An 8,366-nucleotide genomic window follows, 5' to 3' on the forward strand; every position below is an offset into this window, starting at 1 on the left:
ACATCAGGACAAAGGCAATCAAGGCCAAGATCAAAAAATCAGCTGATGACCCAAAATGCAGACTGTGCAAGGAAGCTGATGAAACCATGGATCATATCCTCAGCTGCTGTAAGAAAATCGCACAGACAGACAGAGGCACAACCACGTGGCCCAAATGATTCATTGGAACTTATGCCTCAAGTACCACCTCCCAGCAGCAAAGAACTGGTGGGATCACAAATCTGCAAAAGTACTGGAAAATGAGCACGCAAAGATACTGTGGGACTTCCGAATCCAGACTGACAAAGTTCTGGATCACAACACACCAGACATCACAATTGTGGAAAAGAAAAAGGTTTGGATCATTGATGTTGCCATCCCAGGTGACAGTCGCATTGAAGAAAAACAACAGGAAAAACTCAGCCGCTCTCAGGACCTCAAGATTGAACTTCAAAGACTCTGGCAGAAACCAGTGCAGGTGGTCCCGGTGGTGATGGGCACACTGGGTGCCGTGCCAAAAGATCTCAGCCGGCATTTGGAAACAATAGACATTGACAAAATTATGATCTGCCAACTGCAAAAGGCCACCTTACTGGGATCTGCACGCATCATCCGAAAATACATCACACAGTCCTAGACACTTGGGAAGTGTTCGACTTGTGGTTTTGTGAAACGAAATCCAGCATATCTATCTTGTTTGCTGTGTCATACAACGTCGTTGTGTCAATAATAATAATAATAATAATAATTTTAAAATAATTCTCAAAAGCAAGCTCAATGGAGGCAACACAATCAGGGCCATAAACTTTTAACTTTTGTATTTTGTATTTTACTATGTTATGTTATGTTATTTATTTATCTGAACTGTTGTTGAATGCATTGTGTCAGGCATTGAATTTTTGCCTATTATTGTAAGCCTCCTTGAGTCCCCTCGGTGAGAAAGGCAGGGTAGAAATGATGTAAATACAGTAGAGTCTCGCTTATGCAACGTAAACGGGCCGGCAGAACGTTGGATAAGCGAATATGTTGGATAATAAGGAGAGATTAAGGAAAAGCCTATTAAACATCAAATTAGGTTATGATTTTACAAATTAAGCACCAAAACATCATGTTATACAACAAATTTGACAGAAAAAATAGTTCAATATGCAGTAATGCTATGTAGTAATTACTGTATTTACGAATTTAGCACCAAAATATCATGATGTATTGAAAACATTGACTACAAAAATGCGTTGGATAATCCAGAACGTTGGATAAGCAAATGTTGGATAAGTGAGACTCTACTGTACATGCATAATAACTCCCCAAACAGTTAAGAATGGAAAACAAAATGTCAGTGGAAGACAAAAGGAAGTTAAAGATTGACTTAAAGCTAATCTTAAAGCAATCTGTTGGATAAGTGAGACTCTACTGTAAATAAATTAATGTAGTTTATCTGCTTTGATAATCAGGATTATATGTCAGTGTAGAAGCGGCTTGAGTTCATGTCCACAATGTACACGTCCTCCTTGTGTGCCAAGAGCTTTGCAGGATGTGAGGTAGCCATGATCACAAAAAGATCAATCCTTTATCTGCTTCATTGCATGTTTAGGAACATTTCGGAGCCACGTTTCCCAATGGCGCCAAGAGTCCAGCACTGGTTTCGCCGCCAGCCTTGCCCACTCTGCCCAGTCCCCCACTGGCTCCATGAATTATGCAGATGCCATGCGTTAAACCGGCGCTTGGCGCATACATCGCATTGCTCTCGCTATGCCAGCTGCACCCATTTGGAGCCCAAGCGAGCTCAAATTCGCTGGAATGTGCCCATGCGTGTGTATGTGTCATGTACACCAGGAAGGGGATGAATGGTGGGAGAAACACGAGCGAGTGAGGAACTTAAGGAAACGGTCATGTGCTTGGAAAGCCACAGTGTCCAGCTGAGATGAAGTTCGTGGGCGGAAAAGGAAGCAAAGAGCTGAGATGCCAGCTGAGACACCATGCAATGTGTGTTGAATTGACACTCATTGGCCAAGTTCCAATCATGCAGATAGTGTATATCTTCACTCAATGGTTGCATGATGGATACTTTTAGGTCGGAGAAGGTTGGCCAAACCCCTCCATTGTGCATGTTCATTGCTCTTCTAGACACACACAGCCAGGCTCAAATATTGGAAAGGTTGTCATATTGAAAATGGAACAAGCTTGCTTTCTTTTGCTGCAGAGACTACGGTGTTTCCCTGAAAATAAAACAGTGTCTTATATTAATTTTTGCTCCCAAAGATGCGCTAGGTCTTGCTTTCAGGGGATGTCTTATTTTTCCATGAAGAAGAATTCACATTTATTGTTGAACAAAAAACTGAACATTTATTATATACTGTACAGTAGTTGTCATCACAAACCAGCATAACCAGACAAACTGTGAATCCTATCAAGAATTTCTTGTTACTACCATTATTTCCATGTACAACACTCTATGGTACATACATTTACCGATCCTGCATGTTCTGGTGTTCTGTTCGTTGGGCATGCTTCCAAACAAAAACTTTGCTAGGTCTTACTTTCGGGGGAGGCCTTATATTTAGCAATTCAGCAAAACCTCTACTAGGTCTTATTTTCTGGGAACGTCTTATTTTAGGGGAAACAGGGTAGGATGCAACGGAGGACTGGATTCAAACTCCAGGAACAGAGATTCCACCTAAGTGTTGTCGAAGGCTTTCATGGCTGGGATCACCCAGTTGTGGTATGTTTTCCGGGCTGTATGGCCATGTTCCAGAAGCATTCTCTCCTGACGTTTCACCCACATCTATGGCAGGCATCCTCAGAGGTTGTGAGGTATATGAAGAAACTAAGCAAGGAAGGTTTATATATATCTGTGGAAAGTCCAGGGTGGGAGAAGAACTCTTGTCCGTTGGAGGCCAGTGTGAATGTTGTAGTTAATCACCTTAATTAGCACTGAATAGCTTCATCTCCTGGCTTCTTCCTGCCAGGGGGCATTTATTTATTTATTTATTTGTTTATTTCCAATATTTCTACCCTGCCCTTCTCTCTGAGGGGACTCAGGGCGGCTTACACAACTGGTAGGATCACTACCAGTACATCATAATACAATAAAATAAGAATAAAACAGTTAAAATAATTAAATAACATAGTAAAATACAATATATAAAAGATTTAACACAATGCAACACCAAATATATATGCCAATCATCCATCAGACCTTGTGCAAAAGCCTTAATCCAATCCATGTCAATGCTGACTGAGTTCATTCATTAAACGCTTGCGCGCATAGCCAGGTCTTCAACTTCTGGGGAATCCTTTGTTCAGAGTCATTAGCTGCCCCTGATTGATTCGTGTCTGGAACTCCTCTGTTTTCAGAGTGTGCTTCTTATTGACTGTTCTGATTTTGGAGTTTTTTAAATACTGGTGGCCAGATTTTGTTCATTTTCATGGTTTCCTCCTTTCTGTTGAAGTTGTCCACATGCTTGTGGATTTCAGTGGCTTCTCTGTGTAGTCTGACATGATAGTTGTTGGAGGGGTTGAGCATTTATGTGTTCTCAAATAATATACTGTGTCCAGGGGCAGCTAACGACTCTGAACAAAGGATTCCCCAGGCCAGGACGTGAAGCTTGCAAGGCCATTTAATGCTAATCAAGGTGATTAATTACAACATTCACATAGGCCTCCAACAGAGAAAGAGTTCTTCTCCCACCCAGGATATATAAACCCATTCACCTAGTTTCCAACAGACCTCATAACCTCAGAGGATGCCTGCCATAGATGTGGGCGAAACGTCAGGAGAGAATGCTTCTGGAACATGGCCATACAGCCCGAAAAACACATAACAACCCACAAATGGAAAAAATTTCCAACATATTTGTACAAAAGGTTTAAGAATTTGAAAGCTGTCAGCCAGGCAATTCATACTGGAATAACCCACCCATAATCTTATGGAATAATATGTTATTGGCTGGCTTCTCTGTTGAGATGCAATGAGTTTATTTTCATGAAAATGGATGCTGGAATAATCTTTCTTTTGCAAGGATTTATTGGTGGCTCCGTCTGAAACAAGCCATTAAGATCTGTTTTCTGGGTTGTTGTGAGTGTTCCGGGCTGTGGGTTGTTGTGAGTTTTCCAGGCTGCCTGGCCATGTTTCAGAAGCATTCTCTCCTGACGTTTCGCCCACATCTATGGCAGGCATCCCCATAGTATGAATAGTAATATTGGATTGTTGTGTGTTTTCAGGGTTGCATGGCCATGTTCCAGAAGCATTCTCTCCTGACATTTCGCCCATATCTATGGCAGGCATCCTCAGAGGTTGAGAGGTCTGTTGGAAAGTAAGTAAGTGAGGTTTTTATATCTGTGGAATGTCCAAAAGGAATATCTTGCCACCCTCCTTCCTCCATATTCTTTTCTTTGCTGTAATGTTCCTCATCTCTTTTGTCGCACCTTAGATCAGCTTCACCTTGCTAAAGACACCAGGCCACACACAGAAAGTAGTCTTGTGTTGTTTATTTAGAAAATAGGCAAAAGATAGTTCATAAAAGGTAAAAGTTCAGTTCCAAAAGATAGGTACAAAACAAGGCTGTAAGCAATAAGTCCATAGAAACATCGAGCATGAAACAAGGTCCTTTTCATAGAAGCCAAAAGTCCCAGCAATCAGAATATCTCCACATGATAATACAGGAAAGCAAACCTGGTAAAGGAAAGCAGACTTGCTTCTTGATCAAGCGATGAAGTTGCATTGACAGAGATTTTAAAAGCATGACATGAAAGCATTTCTTTGCCCTTTGACCTCCCGTTTATTCGCTATTCGAAGGCTTCTCCGCAACCCTCTAAATTCCAGTCTACTAACCCAATTGGGAGACGCGGCCTCAGAGTCAAGGCCATTGAGCTCGTTAGTGTTATCAGGCAGAGGCAAAGAGCTACCCTTCCTTTCTGCTCCCTGCACCTGAAAGCCGTCATCAGAAACAACATCATCATTTCTTCCCATGGGAACAACTCCATGCTCTTCATTTCCCACAGCAGGAACACTCTGCACCTGGAGCCTATAATTCCCAGCATCAGAGTCATCTACAAATTCATCCTGAATCCCATCATTATGCACATATAACCCAGAATCCTCATCAGAGTTACACAAAAGCAAAGGCTGAGTCACAACATCTTTCTTCTCTCATCTCCTCCATCTCTGTTTTCTCTGCAGGCTCCATCTGCTTTGAAGGCACACTGTAAACAAGATGCTCCCTCTCCTTTAAAGGCGCACCGTAAACAAGATGTCAACATTCCTCTATTTCTGTCCTCACATCAGCTGGTGGAGATCACCATTAACTCCCCGACGCCATTGCGATTCTGAGTTTTAGGATGCCATGGTGCAATTACAAAGCCTGGTTTTAAATCCTCCACAGCTGCTTCTTGAGTTATCCACTGCGGGGGACTGGCAGCTTTTGTTTCCATTGTGCCGGGGAATGGCAACTTCACACCAGCCAGTATTTCATGGATGAAAATGGGGACATTTGAGGACAAACAACTTCAAAGTGTGGGTGAGAAAGGTAAAAGTTATGACTGAGGATGAATGTACAAGCAAGTGTGAATGCCCTCCGACTAAGGGGGCATCTACACTGTAGTAGTAATGTACTTTGTGTCAGAGCAATTTGCTAGGCACACACACAGCAGAAGTTGCTGACGAGAAAGCACTAGATAAATAATGATGCTGGAGTCTTCAGCTCTCTATCAAAAGTTTACTCACAAACGGAATTCCACAAGACAATACACAGCTCTCACGCAGGCACACACGGGAAGGAAAAAAAGAAGGAAAAGATAGGAAGCAGAGGGCAATTTATCCCAGACTCTGCTGTCTGATGCAATCCAAGTTTGCAGGCACTTAACCCTTTACACACTGGCATAGAAAACAGTACACAGTGCATGATGCAATCTCCAGCACACATTGCACCACTCAATTACTCTATATACAATCATTCCTACTTTAACACTTTGATCCCAGTTTAACTACCAGGGCTCGTTGCTCTAGGATCCCGGGGTTTGTAGTTTGATGAGACATCACCACTACCTCTCACAGGATGCCATAGCACTGAGCAAGGGGAATTAAAGTGGGGCCAAACTGCACTATTTGTACAGTCTAGATGGACTCTACTTTTGCACTTTGAACTCAGTTTGCAAAGGGAGAAAGTGGGCCAAGGGCAGCGGAATTGGGAGAGTTTAAACACAGCTGGAAAAGTGGATTAATTGGGCCAGTCCTTTGGCAAATCGGAACAATTGCACCATATTTGTGCACATCAGCCATTGGTTTCAAAGAGATCCGACAGTTAAATGACGTGTCGGAATTTAAAATGCAATTGGAAACCCATCTTTTCCATCAGGCCCACACACTACACTGTCAACTTTCAATTCTGAGTTTTGATTTGCATTCCCACTATACAGCAATTCTGTAGCTGTGTTTGGTATAAGTTTAAGTGTGTGTGTGTGTGTGTATGTTTATCTTTGAAATTTAGTAATTTATTGTATTTTAATGTATTGTATTTATTGTGGCGCCGCTGATTAATAGCCAGCTGCAATAAATCACTACTGACTGAGAGGTCATGAGTTCGAAGCACAAGTCGGATAGAGTGCCCGACCATTAAATAGCCTAGCTTGTGGTTTATCTAAGCAATCCAAAAGACAATTGCCGTGGTGGAGGCTCCTTCTTTGGAGGCTTTTAAGCAGAGGCTGGATGGCCATCTGTCGGGGGTGCTTTGAATGCGATTTCCTGCTTCTTAGCAGGGGGTTGGACTGGATGGCCCATGTGGTCTCTTCCAACTCTACTATTCTATGATTCTATGATTCTATGAATTGCATCTATCAAGCAGGAAAATTTAGGGACTGCTTATGCGGGGAGCCGTGCGTGCGGAAGAATGAGGAAGTACTCCATCAAACGACTCGACGTCACAGTGGATGATGAAGCAGCAGCTCCCCCTGTGGCTGGAGTCAAGCATACCCTCAGGAAGCCAGAAGCTGGAAAATGTTAAATAGTCTCTGTGTCTTTATGTATGTCGTATGTCTAATGGCATTGAATGTTTGCCATGTATATGTATATTGTGATTCGCCTGAGTCGCCTTCGGGATGAGAAAGGGTGGAATATAAATACTGTAAGTAAATAAATAAAATAAATTGGACGGATAATGGCTTTGGTTTATGTTTATTTATTTTTAACTATCTAAAGTGTTGACTGTATTTTAATACATGTACCTTGTATGTTTTATACTTTGTTGTTAGCCGCTTTAAATCCCCAATGAGGGTGAAAAGTGGGATATAAATAAATAAATAATAATAATAATAATATAATTTGGTTTTGAATTTGTTGTATCCTGCCTTTGAAATTTGGGGGGGGGGGGGGTTCCCTTCTAAAGAAGGGGAACCCAAGCTCCTTGCCGGCAGGTCCGGTGATCCTGGCAAGCAGGGAGAAGAAAGAGAAAGAGAAGATACTTTTTATTAAGAATTAGTTACATTGTTAGGGATAAGAAGGGAGATAGAAAGGAGGCAAGAGACATATCTTAAGCTGCTGCTGGAACACATACACATTTCATGGCCAGATTGGTTCCAGCATGGTTCCTTCTGATAGGTGGAACTCTCTGCTGCAGGTCAAATTAGATTAAATGCAGATGGCCGGCCTGGTTTGACCACACCTTGAGCCGTCAAAAGAGGTGGGTGATAAATAAAATAATAAATAAAACTTATTATTATGATTATTATCATCATCTCCTTTTCGCAGAGAAATTGCAGGTAAATCAACAACAATGACTGAGAAATGCGTATTTCTGGAAAGTATTTTGGGAGGTATCTTGGAAGAACAGCAATGATTTCCAGGAAAATTCAAGAAGGATATGGACAAGCGGGAAAACGTCTGAGAGAAAGGGACAAGAAAGCCATGTTTCAATATCTGAAAGGAGGTCCCATTGAGGAGGATGCAAGCTTGTCTTCTGCTGCTCTGGAGACCAGGACACCATGGAGCCATGAATTCAAACTAGAGGAAAAAAGGGATTCCACCTGAACCTTAGGAAGAACTTCCTGACGATCAGATCATTTCCCTAGACTTGCAATGCAACACAACAATGCAACAGATAAAACAAAACAGCTGCTGTAATTTGCCATTATAGAACAACTTACTCAATCCAATTGCTTCCATGGTTGCCAGCTGAAAAAGAGAAATGAATAAATAGGGAAAGACAAAAAGAACAACACCTAAACACCAATGTGAGTGCCCTAATGTCAATCTAATAATTATTCATATTTAATGGTTACTTTTCAGTGCCATTTTGAGTGCTGGGCAATTTCAAATCCCATTCATCCATGGAAATACACTGAATAACCTTGGGTGAGTCACACACTCTCAGCCTCAGAGGAAAGGAATGGCA

General features: G+C 41.8%; 1 long non-coding RNA gene across 1 annotated transcript; it reads left to right on the plus strand.

Annotated features, from left to right (window-relative positions):
• Positions 1 to 2,121: 2,121 nt before the first annotated feature.
• LOC134297935 (uncharacterized) lies at positions 2,122 to 7,296 on the plus strand. The gene is made up of 2 exons (XR_010004908.1): positions 2,122 to 4,295; positions 5,162 to 7,296. It is a non-coding gene; the product is annotated as an uncharacterized LOC134297935 (long non-coding RNA).
• Positions 7,297 to 8,366: the final 1,070 nt, after the last annotated feature.

This window comes from Anolis carolinensis, chromosome 3, assembly GCF_035594765.1.
Source record: "Anolis carolinensis isolate JA03-04 chromosome 3, rAnoCar3.1.pri, whole genome shotgun sequence".
NCBI lineage: Eukaryota > Metazoa > Chordata > Lepidosauria > Squamata > Dactyloidae > Anolis > Anolis carolinensis.